At 43.1% G+C, this 13,835-nt stretch overlaps 1 long non-coding RNA gene across 1 annotated transcript in view; it reads left to right on the forward strand.

Annotated features, from left to right (window-relative positions):
* LOC116786540 overlaps positions 1-13,835 on the forward strand; it is a 155,595-nt gene that overhangs the window by 90,699 nt on the left and 51,061 nt on the right. Inside the window, exons 5-7 of the long non-coding RNA XR_004356987.1 lie at positions 1,840-2,023; positions 4,165-4,277; positions 12,477-12,564. This is a non-coding gene — a long non-coding RNA (uncharacterized LOC116786540). The remainder of the gene's footprint in view (positions 1-1,839; positions 2,024-4,164; positions 4,278-12,476; positions 12,565-13,835) is intronic.

Genomic DNA, 13,835 nt, shown 5'->3' on the forward strand with positions numbered 1-13,835 from the left:
GAACACGAGGGTTAGAGATATACTTAGTCTTAAAAATTGTTAAGTGTCGTGTAATTGCATAACTGCAGAAGCTGAGGCTTTAAGAACAATACTGAATATCATGAAATTTGTGATTTGATTTTAAAATTAAGCAACATCTATAAGACCAAGACTGCTGCTTTTGTAAAGCAAATGTTCATCTAAGAAGGGTTTTTTCAAATAGTGAACCATATCTGTAAAGTTCTGAAATGATAGCTGCTATTATGTGCTCCTCTGCTTGGCACAGTAATTAAAGTATACATTAGTGCTCTGAGACACGTGTTTAGAAGTATGGATTGAAAGTAATCACCCTGCCACTATAGAAATTGCTTGCTGAGTCCAACAGCATATGTGTTGCTATAGAAAGTTGGTGTTCATGTATTCTGCATGGGTACCATTAAATCTAATATTTCATATGTTTTATTAAATATAATTTAAATATAAAAAGACATTTAATTGTATTAAAGATATGTGGGGGTTATTTACATATTGAACTGGTCTGGGACAAGTGTTTTTAAAGGTAAATCTTGCACTGTAACAACCACTAAGGATTAAATTGTCAAGCTACTCATACTGCTCAAGGGGTCATTGAGGTGTCTGCAGGCATCTGTGTGAGCGGGGCAGCAGGAACTCCTGCCTCTGCAGGGGGGCTCACCCCAACCACCTTTGCACATCCACGCTGCCCGTGGGGTGAGTCCCTGGGGAGCGCCGGGCACGGCCCTCAGCGCTGCAGGGTGGGTTTGTGCCATGGGGTGAGTCCCTGGGGAGCGCCGGGCACAGCCCTCAGCGCTGCAGGGTGGGTTTGTGCCATGGGGTGAGTCCCTGGGGAGCGCCGGGCACGGCCCTCAGCGCTGCAGGGTGGGTTTGTGCCATGGGGTGAGTCCCTGGGGAGCGCCGGGCACGGCCCTCAGCGCTGCAGGGTGGGTCTGTGCCGGGCTGAGCTCTCGGGGGAGGCCTGAGATAGTTCTGCAGCCATTGATGGGTTTGCAATGTGGGCTCCATCTCCGGCTTCCTGGACAGCCACAGTGTCCTCAGGGCAGGCTCAGCTGTGCAGTTACCAGGTGAGGTGCCACCACTGCCTGCACCAGAGTCACTCTGCCTGCCAGACAAACTTCGTGCTGAACGTTCCCGAAGGTGCTGGAGAGGCGCTGATGTCAGCGCTGTCGCGGAGCATTGCTCGCTCCGCTGTGCTCCGTGGCGGTGCGGGCTCCGCGCCCGGCCAGCCCAGGGGCAGGCGGGAGTCCTTGCCCAGCGCTGGCCCCCGCGGCAGTGCCGCCGTGCCCTGCTCGCAAGGCCCGCGGGGAGGGCGGGGATCCCCGGGGAGCTGTGCGCGCCGCTCCGTGTGCTGCTGCTCCTGCAGGGACGCTGCAGGCTCCGCACTAAGGGCGTCGCTCCGCGCAGCGCGATCTCACGGCTCGGGCACTGCGAGAGGGGAGCATCGACCAGGAAAAGGACACCAAAAGAACAGAGTCGCTGTCTGGGGAACTGTTTGAGAATTGCTGCCCTTGCCAGGTTAAAACGTGTGCACAAAAAATGTCTCGTTCTTCCCTGCCTATGCTCCAACATAGGACCCAGTTTAAAAAATGGCTGTTTTTGTGAAAGTCCAACTTCTAGATGCTCACTGGTGCACACACCTCTTAGCGTGTTCAAGATCTAAATGCAGTGTTCAGGCAGCCTTTCTTTCACAGCTAATATTGATATGCTGCCCCAGAGTTACAAAAGCAGAGAAAAGAAAACCCTGACAGACATTTTGTGCTCCAGTTGATACATATTTGCATATTTCTGCATGGTGAAAGTTGTTTTTTTTAATTATTTTTGCAGCCTATCAGCCTGGATGTAGTCACCCTGTCAGAAGTATGAAATTTACAGCAGAAGAATTAATTTAACACCAAAAAAGCTCTCCCTCATCTGAACTGTCATTCAAAATGCACAATGAAAATCACCAAGGAGAAGTTTTCTATCCCACTGTCTGCAGGACTCCTGGAAGAATCTTCTGAAACTTGTGGTAAGTTTTAGAGACAAAGAGCAAACAGCTTAGCTGTAAAATAGAAGCTGATGCGAGGGTGTAATTCTAGGGCAGAGAAGATCCTGTGTGTGCACTGATCTCTCTGCTGAGATGTCTGTAGGAGGAATGGCATGTGAGAAAATTTCAATGCAATATTTGTTTAAGTAATCAAAGCAGAAAGAATAAGCATAAGTTTACTACCAGGATTGAATAATATATATATATATTTTTGAAGGAATTGCTTAGTATTTAAAAATGAAAGCTTGTATTATATTTTCTTTATTCTTTTGAAAATATATGTCAAAGTACAGAAATGTTTAACTATGAAAAATAAGTGATAGTGTAAGCAGGACAAGCAGGAACTGCTGAGTAGGACAATGTATTTTGGCTTGGTTAGCTCCTGAGAAATAGCTGCAATATTTGCACTGTGTTCAGTTAATGCCATTGCCTTGTCCTTAGTGGTTTTGTTTTGCATTCAGCAGTGGTATCCATTCTCTTACATTTGGTGAATTAAATTCTTCCACTGTATTTCCTAATTGCTCTGTCAGGGTAGTACAGGTGATTAGGGTGTCATCAGGATCCCTTCTCCATCACTGTGGTCATAGGATTTTGTGTGGAGCATTTTCCAGAGGCTATCAGTATGTTCTGTTATACAGGACTCCTTTTCTCCTGCTTCTGTGTCAGGTCCTAGGTATAACTAAAATTCACACCTGAAACCTTGCTTTTTAAGTGCTGGGCACAGCCATTAGTGGTGCAGGGGTTCACATTCAGGGCAGTATAAAGTGCTGCTGATGACAAATAATGGAAAGCTCGTTTCATAGCCTTAGGAGTTTGGCCAGGGCATACAAAGAATTGTTTTACATTTGTTTATAGTCAGACAAGTTTGCAAGTAAGACAGTAACAGGCATAAGTGTTCTTGCAGCCTTTGCAGCTCCTCTTCCTTGTTAGCATCAAAGAGAATATTTGTGGTAGAATGCATAGGAGTCAGTAATAAGTGTGGGGGAATCAACAGCATGGAGATTTATTTGTGTGTTAACTCTGGTTATCCCCTATCCTCCCATGATGTGTGCCTTTGCAGGACAGGCAAAGCATGTGTATTTTCCTTGTCTGCTCTCCCTCCAAATGCTGGAGGATGGGAACGATGGCTGGGCACTGGTACCACACTGTGCACCCCAGAGCACCAGAGGCATTAAGGAACACAGGCAGAGCCTTATGTAACCATGACATCAGTGGCTTATTTCTGGCAGTGGCTCCTGTAAATTAGCACTGGGGATGGAGCCCTCGTGCTGCTCTGTAGCCTGCATGGCCCCCCTGTGCTTTGCATCAGGAACGTGAAGAACCTTCCCAGGAATCCTGGCACAGGGGATATTATGTTGTTTTGCATAGGAAGCATGTATGTGGGTGAATATGTGTGTTGCATACATGTGTATAAATATGTAAAGTGGCTTGCATTGCCTGTGTCTGGGGGCAGAGCCTCATGTGTGACAGACCTTTTAATTTTGGGAGTTGTGCATCTTTTGTGTCAGCTCTGAGGCAGTGGAGATCAGCTGAAATGTCAGTCCTAGGGGGTCACTGGTGGGTAAGAGAGAGTTGCCACGATCCCAGTTTCTCTGAGGGCCCTTGGGGTCCATGACTGGATTCCTCTCACAGCTTGGTCCAAGCCAGCATGTGTTTGTTGGCTGTAAAGCCCATTTGTCTCATGCTTTCACCTGGGGATGCCAGTCTGGGGCTGTGCAGATCTGCTGAAAAGGTACTTGAGGGTTGGGACTTTCAAGGCCTTAAATAACTATATAGAAAGATAACTTCTATTGAGGAAATGTTACCCCTTTGCTCATTTCTGTCTTTTTTTATGTCTTTCATTGTGTGCCAGTGGTGCTGAAAAACTGAGATTTGGGTGTCCATGTATTTTATACTGAATTTGAAACATAAACAACTCACCGTAAGAATCTTCTTATAAAAAGTTGAGAGAGAGAGAGAGAGAGAGAGAAATCAGTTAAGAAAACAGTGAGTTATTATTGCTACCTCTGACATACATAAGTCTAGTAATACATATATGTCTTTAGGACTTGACCTCAGAATAAATTTCAAGATCAGAAACTAAATTAAAATCTTCTAAAACTTGATCCTCATGTATTTTTAAGGAAGTGGTCTATTCCAAGAACTCTAATATATGAAGTCTTGTTAAGGTCTCGTTCAGTCTCTGCAGGCTGAAGTTCATTTTTTGAAGAAGAAACACAGTTAACAGTAAAATCAGGTAACACCCAATGATATTTCAACAACTAGTTAATTTCATTAAATTCATAGTGAGAACATCTTCAATGTATACAGAAATACTAGCTTCTCTTTTTATTGGTGTGTTGATACACAACTTTCTCAGTAATAATATACTTTGTTTTGGAAAAAAACTAACTTTTGCATCTTCACTAATAAACATTGAATACTCTTCTGACTGTTCTCTCATTCTGTTGGTTCTCACGTATTCACGTGAGAATTTTTTGACTCATACTTTAAAAGTATTTTAATACTCAGTAAACCTTCTTTCAAATACACTTGCTCTGGATACTCTCAGAGGGAGGAAGAACCGTTCTCCCGTGCTTCCCATGTCCTGGGTGTGTGCAGCGACTCTGGCAGCTGATGCTGCATTGCTCCAGACAGAAATAGAAAGAGAAATCAGTAAATCTGGCCTTGTATTACCTGTTGCAAAGTGAGAAATGAGGCATTTTAAAATCAGATGCAAACACAGGATCCAGTGTGGTTTGCTTACTCCTGATGTGTCAGTTCTGGCCCAAGGAGCGTGGTGTTCTCAAACCCAGCCGAGGGCAAAGGCTGGCCCCGTGCCCGTTAATCTTCTGCAAAGTTATTTGGATGTGTTGAGGTAAAGAAAGAGGTTTTGGTTGTGTGGAATTTTGTTTTTCCCTGAGCTGCAGAAAGCAGATTCCCTTGTACACAGGCCTTAACTGGGTTGGTGAGCCATGAGTCCAGGAAAGGGACAGTGCCATTTGAGCACTCAGCTCTCTTTGGAAGAGCTTCACAAATCCCAGGCAAGGCTGGGCCTCCTGAGGTGGTTGGCATTATCAGGGCAGACATCTACAAAACCGGGTTCAAGCACTTATCTGACCTCTGCTCTTCTTTTTATTTAGAATTTCAGTTCTCTGGAGTATCATTGGACAAGGAAATGGTGTGTCCACAAAGTTCAGATTTAGTAAACTGATAACAATAACAATAAACAATTAGTTACTGAAAAGGAGCATGAAAGAATAAATATTTTTAAATGTATTTTAGATTTAAATGTAGCAACTGTGCAATATATTATTCTGAAGCTCTGGAATGAGGCGCTGGGACTGACATAACTTGCCCGGAGTATTCCCTGGATTAAAAATTCCTGCTGTTTGGATTCTGTCATGAAATGGTTGGCATCCCAGCAGTCATGACAAGTGTATAAGTTGGCAAGGAATGAAAAATGGTGGTGCCTCTGAAGTTTAGCGGGAGGTTTCCTGCCTGGGGATGGCAGGCAGTTGTAGCTGTTGCTAATGCCGTTCCCTTGCCTGTGCAGCAGCTCATTTCTGAAACAAAGCAAGCTCGGGCGTGTGTTCCACTTTGTCACAGGAACTGCTGCATTTGGCTTTCTTTGAGTGTTTTCAGGCACTGGAGTTTTCATATTCCACTTCTCTTTTTTTCCTTGTTGTTTTGTTAATAAATTAAATCTGACTACAAGATCCCTCTGCCTCTAAACTGCAGTAAGGGCTGCTTGAAAAAGCATGAGCCTCCTAAAATTTTTACCCTCAAGAGGAAATAACTGATTTTTTGTTTGTCTTTGATCCAGTTGCATCAATGTAATTTTCTTTCTTCAAACAATTGAGCCTGCAGTTCATTATAGTGCAGGACCGGAACCCTTCTATTACCTTATTTTTAGCAACAATTACATTAAGCCTTAAAGTCGCGTTTGTGAAAAGAAGGGCCCGCACCAGCCCCAGCTCTGTGCTCTCAAACCTTGCTCTGGCTGAGCCCCTGGGAGAGGCAGTGGCACATGGAAGCCCAGCACCTCTGTCGTGCTGGGAGAGGAGCAGCTGGACAGAGGTGTCCTGTGCTGCTGGGGCTCGAGGGTTTCTCTGGGGCCCAGTGGTGCCCTCGTGCAGCCATTTCCAGCCTGGCCTCTTTGTTTGCAGGACTTTGCCTTGCTCTCCTCAAGGCTCTCAAGGAGCTGTTAGGGCTTTGAAGTGTCCTGAGGGGGCTGTGTCAGCCCTGGGGCTCTGTGGGCCCCCCGTGGAAGCGCTGCCTGTGCTGTGGATCTCAGTGCCCTCCTGCCCCCCAGCATCAGGGAGCACCGTGGTGCCAGGCCAGTGCATCCCTGGAGGGCACTCAGTGGAGCTCCTGAGCCTGGGAAGGCCAGGGGCTCTGCAGGGCTCTGCTCCTGCAGGCTTTAGCATCTTCCCAGAGCACAGCCTCGGGCTTCTTCACAGCTTATGTACTTGATTAAAACATCATTTCCCTTCAGCTTATGGAGCTTAGAAGCTCTTAGAGGCATGAATTAATGGAGAGACAGGTTGGAGTTGAGGAGTTGAGTCTGCTATGGAGTTGAGGAACTGTGCTTCAGAGGAGAAAAATCATTCTGCCAGGTGATTTGTAAGGTTCAGGCATTGCTTCCAGAATTTTTCGAGCAAGTGTTTATCTGCAGTTGGGACTGACTGACACCATCACTTCTTCTTAGGAAACGTGCCCTTAGAGGATGTTGTAGTTTTCCTAAACACGGCCCTTGGAAGTCTAGGAAGAGAAAGGCGCTGCTGAGGTAGGAGGGAGGTGAGGGAGAATAGTGTGTGAGATTTGAAGGTGTCTGCCAAGCTCGAGAGAACAACCTCCCATCACAGTGGCTGTGGCAACCCAACTGGAACTTGGAAAGAGGAGCATAGTTTGAAACATTGGATATTTTACTCTCATTGTACCTGATTGAAATATCCACGTATTGCAGGTAGTAAAGCTCTCTAAATACCCATATTAAAGTTCACTGCAAAAATATGGAGCCTTCATGTTATTTACCTGACATACTGTGCACGGAAATGTGGTTAGCATCCAGCAGGCCCAGAGACCCACAGACAGGAAAAAATCTGATTAATAGCACCAAGAAATGGGCAGAGTAACCCCCTACAAGGAACCAGACCCCTCGGAATGCAAAACTGCCAGGCCAGGAAGATTTGAGGCGCATGTGGAAGAGCTGTGTCTGTATATGAGCCTGACAAAGGGAATAAAAATGACGGGATGAAGGTACAGCTTTATGTTTTCACAGGATAAAACAGAAGAGAGAAATAAAATTGCCAGGAATGAATATACAAACCCTGAAAGAGCTGGGGAAAATATTTGAGGAGAATGTACAGGAGGCAGCAGAGGAATACTTTTCTCTAAATCCCAAAAGCAAGAAATAGAGAAGAGCATAGATGCTTGCATTGTATTGCAGAAAGTTCTGGCGTGCACATGTACGTTAGAGACATAAAAGATCTCCTAATTAGAGACAGGATCATTTGTGGGACATGTGATTCCAGTTTATAGGAGGAATTGCTGAAAAAAAGACATCCAACCCTAAAGGAATGAATCAAAGAACAAGAGCAGCTGAACTGTCCAAGGAAAGGAGCAAAACGGCGGCCGCTCTTACAGGAGACAGGGAAGAGCTGGGCTTGGGAGGGATGAATCTGAGAGCAGGGCACAAAAGGGGAGTGCCATTTGGGGCTGCTGGGAACAGGGCCACCAGGGTTCCTTGAGCAGCAGGACTGTGGTGTCTGGCTGATGCCTCGCAGGCTCTGCCTCCTCAGCAGGGAGAGAGGAGGCAGAAGGAAAAGCGCCCAGCCGGGTGTGGTGGGGCAGCAGCAAGGTGGAAACCTGCTCTGTCTCAGCAGAACGGGAAGCAGCAGGCTATTCTGGAGCTCAGCATGTCTGAAGGAATGTGAAATCAAACTGCCAGCCTTTAGGTGTCTCTGGGTTAGCAACCTCTGCTCAGTCACCAAATGTTGCATGAAAAGCAGAACTGTCAAAGGAAAGCTGGGGTGACCTGTCTGCACTTCCGAGAGAGGAGAAGCAGGAAGATAATGTTTGAAAGAGGCACCAGGAAGTTAATCTGTCTGAGCATGACCTGAATGTTACCCCAGTTTTTTTTGTTTCTCTACGCCGTTCTCTAAAGAAAAACCAATTATTTTTCAGAAGAATAGGGGCCTCTCATGTTGTTATTCATCATGTGGCACATGAAACACCAACACTAACTCCGAAACTGCGAGTTAGCCTTGTCCTTTCATCACGTATGGTCGTCTCGTCACTAGGCTGGTGACTGCTCAAAGCTGCCTGAAAGTGGTTGGGCCCCAGACAACTGAACTTTTATGCATCAGTACAAAAGCAGCAAAGAAGATGAGAAGGAAAACTTGATTGTCCCAAGGGATGCAGCGTAGTGGTTTGAGTAGTCCTGCCTAGAAAGTCACTTGTGGCTTTTATAATAAGGAACTTAAGGTTTGAATTTTCAGACTTATTAGCTGTACATTTGTTTGTTTTTTATTAACTTAATATACTATGTGCCACATTTTCCTTGGTGTATTGAGTCAAGTGATGGATTCATCCAGTTTAGCTCTAAATGCGTGGGCTCTCTTTTTCATAAAACTTTGAAGAGATTTGGGTCTCAAATTTCCAGAATGATTTTATTTTATGCCTGTATATTTTGGTACAGCAGCTAATGTTTTCTGTCCTGTTTCCTTTCTGAGAATACGTGCTTCTGGCCAATGTAGAGAGGGAATGTAGATTTTGTTTGTTCTCTTTCTTGACCCGTGAGAATTAGAGTTGTCTTCTTATATGAGCAGACACAGTTAAACCACTTTAGTCTACAAAAGAGTCACTGGAAGTTTCCAATCCCCTAGCTCTCTGCTTCAATGGAAAGAAAAACAGGTTTTAAAAAGTGTGAGAAAGATATGGCTATTAAGCTAATCCAGTATACTTCATCTAGCTGCTAAAAGTCTTGACTGTTAAAAGTGATTAAATGTAATTGCATCAGTAAAGGTGCTGTAAAAAAACCCCTGAGTTTCATTAGAAGCTATCTTTAGGAAACCCTGATTCCTTGGCTTACCAAGTTACATATAACATTGCTGTTTTATTTTGGGAGTGCTTTGAAGGTTTCTTAAACCCAGGATTATATAGAAAGAATAAATAAAACCCAATAGGACAAATACACAGTTCTGAAGTATTCTTCTAGGTTTCATTGTATATCCACAGTGCATGTGCTTTATTCAAAAAGAAAATTGGGCACAAAACTGAAAAGTTAATGGATAAAAATTCAACTATCTTAAAGAGCTGACCAAATAATAAAGATATTTGGAAGAAAAAACCAAATTAACAAACCACCACTTGTGTGGTGGATAAAGTTGTCATAAGACGGAATGGAAGGACTCCTGGTAATTTCAGGTAAAGCTATTGAATTTTATTTTTTTTTTTTTACATTCTTGAGTTTGAAAATTAATCTGTTCATTATTTTAAGAGCTGAAAAACAAAGTTGACAAACTTTTTCTCGTTTTCATATCTTTAAAATCTGAGGTGTATCATGTTCATAACACTGTACAGTATTTATAGAGAATTTAAAATTTCTCCAAGTTATGCTGTCTGAAAAAGCTCTTCTAGACAGTAAGATATTAACAAATTCATCAGTTATGGTCTAATGCAGAACACCACATGCTGTTTTGTATCCTTGGAGCTGAACTGGATATTTGCACTTTTGGGTTTGTTTTGTTAGATTATGAGAAATTGTGTAAACTGAAAGAGGACTGTAAAACCTCTGTCAGTGAAATACTGAGAATTACAAAATAATCTGATTCTTACATAGCTTTGGCAGTGCCAATGTTAAATGTTACTGCAGGTATTTATTGCAAGAGCCTCAGTTACTGCAAAGGCAAAAGTACAACAGTGAACCTTGTTTGCTTAGAGAAACCACATACTCCCAGTGTGTTCCGGGGGAATAATCACACACTTCTTGTGGGTATTCAGGAGAAGTGATAATTCTGAAGCAGAGAATGCTATTGATAATGTTTCCACTGGGAAACACAGTAAAAATGCATTTAGCTGTTCCCCTACATGAAATTTAAGCAGAGTTTAAGTCCAGATCGTGCGTGGCCAATGGTGAGATGTTGAACTAAACACTGATGTGTCTTCTCCACATAGAGGCACTTTCTGCTTAAAAGTTGCTGGAGATATTAAAACCATGAAAATGTGTTGATATTTAGGGCATTTAATGAAATATTCAAAACATGTAAGTGCACAGACACGAGGTAGACACACACTATGCAACAAAAAGATGATGAAAAATCAGTCTTTTCTGAATTCATTATTTCTATTCTGTTTAACTATTTGCCTCTTACTTTGAGAATCCCAATGTGGAAAAATATTTTTATAATCTCTTTGGCATTTTTGACCCTCATGCAATTTTGATTCATGAGTTGAAATCCTGTTGCCGTGGAAATCAGCTGAATTGTTGATCAGCTTTGAATTTCTCCCACAAATGAAGGCAGCTGAGGGACATCATCTAGGCCAATTCTGTACATAATGTTGGCCACAGTGTTCTCCCTTTTATTCCATATGAATGGGAGCTGTGTTTCAGTGATGGTGGAAGTCAAGATTTCCCAATGTTACTGCAGTGAGTTCACTGGTATCAAGGGCAGTGAGGGTGTTTGACAGGTCTGTTTGAGCTGAAAGGAGCTGCTCATCACCCACAGAAATCCCACTGCACACAGACCTCCCTTACAGACAGCGTGCAGGAGGAAAAGCAAGGTGCCCAGGACTTGTCCAAGAGATCACCAGGGGTTTCCCCCCAGATTTCTAGAAGAAAAAAGGCAAGTCATCAACTCTGAGATGTGTAGAGAGCAGTGAATTGTGCTGCCCAGCGTTCAGAGCTGGCAGATGTGCTGCTGTCACTGCAAGGTGCCCATGGCAGGCTCTCGGGAGGGTGCCAGGGCACTGACAGGGAGCTGTGCTCCTTCCTTGCCTGGCCTTTGGGGATCTGTTCACGAGGGGGAACCTGGCAGTTCTCTGGGATTCTGCCCACAAGTGGGAGGTTGGTTGCTGGGCAACTCTTGGCCAGTTGTCATCATCAGCTGTCCACAACTTCCTCTGCCCCTGCCCCATACCAGCACCACTAGCAAGGGGTGTAGTTTTTCTCTGATGACTTTCAGAACAGCTGAAATAAAAATAAACACTGGTTTTTAGGAAGTAAAAAAAAACCAGCTTATAATATAAGCTCGATATATGGCTTGGGAGGAGGAGTTTAACCTAAACTTATTTTATTAGAATTATGTGAGGAAGTGAAACTCGGAGTGCCAGCTCTGTGTGTCCTTGTCTCTTTACCAGGACTGGGAGAGAGGGATGGGGTAGGAATTGGCTGCTGTGGGCGGGGTGGGACAGGAATGTGCTGCTCTCCCAGGCCCAGGGCTGGCAGGGTGGCAGTGAAAGCAGAGCCTGGGAGTGCCAGGTGCTGGACCTCAGCAGTGCTCACACTCAGAGGGTATTTCTGGCTTTCCTAAGCTTTGATCCTGCCGCTGAATCCGCGGGGGTGCAAAAATCCACCCACGCAGATCCGATGTCAAAATCCTGGCCTTAATTATTTATGGTTTGCTTTGGACAAATTACTGTTCTCTCTGCAATAACCACAGTTATTACCAGAAATACAGAACAGTCTAAACCATACATATATACATTATCTAGGTATGACATTTATTTTTTTTTAAGACTGTAACTTTATTAATGAGTTTTGAGGCTTAACTGGAATTCTCATTTCTCAGTCTTACCCTGTGCTGTTTTTACCTGACCAGACTGGTCTAGATCTACAGCAATTAATTCTCAGAAGAAAACAGCTCATAATGTTTATAACCTGAAATCCAACTTAAAACTGAAAAAACATCCAGCTTTATACACCTTGCACCAAGATCCTAGTGGTTTGTTGAACTGCAAATGGACTTTACTAGTTTCCTGCACAAAAGAGACCCCCTTTTTTAAATGTCTCTGGACTCTGTTCACGAGACTAATCCATCTCAAGTTAAATCATTTTCATCTGCGTGTAAATAAAAAATGAATCTCTTACAAAAAAACCCCAAACCTTTTAACGAAGGACAGTACATTTCATGAAACAAAAGTAAAATCAAAAATTTGCAGCAAAATCAAACATGCCTCTGCCACTGCAGAGCTTGGCAATGCCAGCCAGCACCATTCTTTGATTAGAGTAAGTCAAACTTTGTGGCTTATGTGTTTCCCCAAATCTTTTTCTTTCTTTCTTTTCACCTTACTTTTTCCTAAATTTTTAATCATAAATTAATGCTGATATGTTTGCTGTCCTAATGGTTACGAATAGGCTCACAGCAGTTGAATGTTGCTTTAAATTTGGATTCTTGTCTTCATTTTTTTCCCTTAGTAGAACCATGTGAAAAAAATCTACTCTGTTCAACAGTTCGTAGGTAGGATGTTGCCAGCCTGGTCGTTTCACTTCTTGCATGTGCTCAGTTGGAAGTCAACTGAAAATCAGCAGAAGCTTCCAGGTAATTCCTGTGCCTGCTTAGAATTATGTAAAACTGAGTTTTGTTTGAAGTTAAAATCTGCACCCTAGCTTTCAGTGAGGTGCCAACCTGGTGCTCTAAAGCATGTTCCTGATTATTTGGTTTTGATCTGATGGGAGAGTAGCACTAGTTCTGGTTTTCAAGTTAATGTGTGTTTCCGGCTCTGAGGTTCCAGTGCAGTGTGTTATGGATATGGATTGCAATCCCAGTCTCAGTGTCCAAAACAGTTCCTAGAGTCACGGGAAATACATGTTTTGCACGTTATTATTGACGAAAACCAAATGGCAGTAAAAGTACTCCAGAATGGAAAAAAACTTTCTAGTAAAAATCACGTTTATGTGAGTGACCTGTGTGAAAATCACAGAACCTCACAGGGCACAGCAGATCTGTCTCATCAGAAACAGTTCACTTGCTTTTCAGTAGAGAGTATTTGCAGTTTTAAAAAATATAATACAGCATTAGTATTTTTCCAGGTTATTAAACAATGCAAAAGACCCTTTCTAGTTTAGTACGGTTGGTTTTTATTTTCAAATCATGGTTGTGTTTGGTACTTCCTTAAAAAACGTTCTTAAGCTTTCAGAATTGCACGTTCCAGAGCTTTGGTTCTCTGCAAGTTATGTTGGAACTGATTGTTTTCTAAGCCTGAACTAAATCTCTTGAGGGGCTCCTCAGTCTTCTCCTGATGGAAAGCAATGACAACTTAAGTCAGAGGGAGGGTCCACTTAAGGCTTTTAATTATGGGAAGCCAGTTACACAACGGGGAAGAATTTTGCCCTTAATATATGTGTATTTTCTGCAGAATGATCAGATTCTATCATGAACTGTATGGATATTATGATTTATTTTTTTTTAAAGATTGTGAACCAAGGTTTTAAAATTACTAGTAATTCTGGCACTGAGAGTGTCAGAGAACTAAACTTGAGGCCTTGCTGATACCCCTTCCAAAGGTTTCAAAGTGTTCAGCTCTGTGCAGGGGATCCACCCATAAAGTGTCTCAGGTTGGGATACGAAAGTCCAGACTTGTCACCTTTCAACCTTTGACCTAATTCAATTTTTATGAGAAATTGCTATAAATATATACCTGCCAAGTAATACAAAGTGATATCTGATAGTTTTCCACAGTAAAAAATTGTCTGCACGTGTACATCTGTATGGAAAACTCAGGGAATGTGATACAAACAAGAAGTGTGTGTCACCTTTCAAGCTACAACTAGATCTTGGCTTTTCAAAATCCGCGAGTTTCCTCTGTAGAT

Source organism: Chiroxiphia lanceolata, chromosome 5, assembly GCF_009829145.1.
Source record: "Chiroxiphia lanceolata isolate bChiLan1 chromosome 5, bChiLan1.pri, whole genome shotgun sequence".
Classification (NCBI taxonomy): Eukaryota; Metazoa; Chordata; class Aves; order Passeriformes; family Pipridae; genus Chiroxiphia; species Chiroxiphia lanceolata.